The sequence below is a fragment of the Lathamus discolor genome, chromosome 2 (assembly GCF_037157495.1).
Source record: "Lathamus discolor isolate bLatDis1 chromosome 2, bLatDis1.hap1, whole genome shotgun sequence".
NCBI lineage: Eukaryota > Metazoa > Chordata > Aves > Psittaciformes > Psittacidae > Lathamus > Lathamus discolor.
In genome coordinates this window covers 74,977,728-74,978,434 of record NC_088885.1, presented here as the reverse complement: position 1 = coordinate 74,978,434, position 707 = coordinate 74,977,728, and positions in this window count along the sequence as shown.

Genomic DNA, 707 nt, shown 5'->3' with positions numbered 1-707 from the left:
TTAGCCCACAAAGTGAAAATAAAAAACTAAATCAATGTCTGGATTGCCCTTCTGGACCACCTAATGATAGTTCCCAGTAAGGACTATGTTACTAGCTGGTACCACTCTACAAATAATTCAGTTATGTATCCTCAAAAAGTGGGAGCATTTGACTCGAGAATTCCTCTTGGTGCTTCAGGTCTGAAAGAAACCGGAAGGAGATTTCTAAACAGGAACATGCAACCCCTATTTTGTATACTTCTAACACCAGAGAACAACACAGTGGTTATTGTGAATTTGGAGACAGGAGTTCTGTTTTGATTCATGGCCAACCCATGAGATACATGCATATATGTGTCCCAATACATGGGTAGTAGTCAGAAGAAGAATGCAAAATACAGCAATTACTTTGCAGCCCATGCTGTCTGAGAAGAAATTGCCTGCAAAGATCTTTACCAGCTCAATAACTTCAGTGATAGCTGAATGTCTAGGAACAGTCTTACACACCCCATCATTGTCTGATCTCTTTTGGGGGCTGGGGTCGGACATACTGCAGGGCTGTTGTCACTGTGGTTTCTACTGGTTCTCCTGTATATGCTGGTCAGCATATGATACTGCACATGGGGCTGACAACTGACTGAGCAGCTGCACAGACAGTCCATACATAGGCAAGATGGACTGGTTACTTATAATCAGTACAGTTTGTGTTTAGGCACTGACTTTTTGTC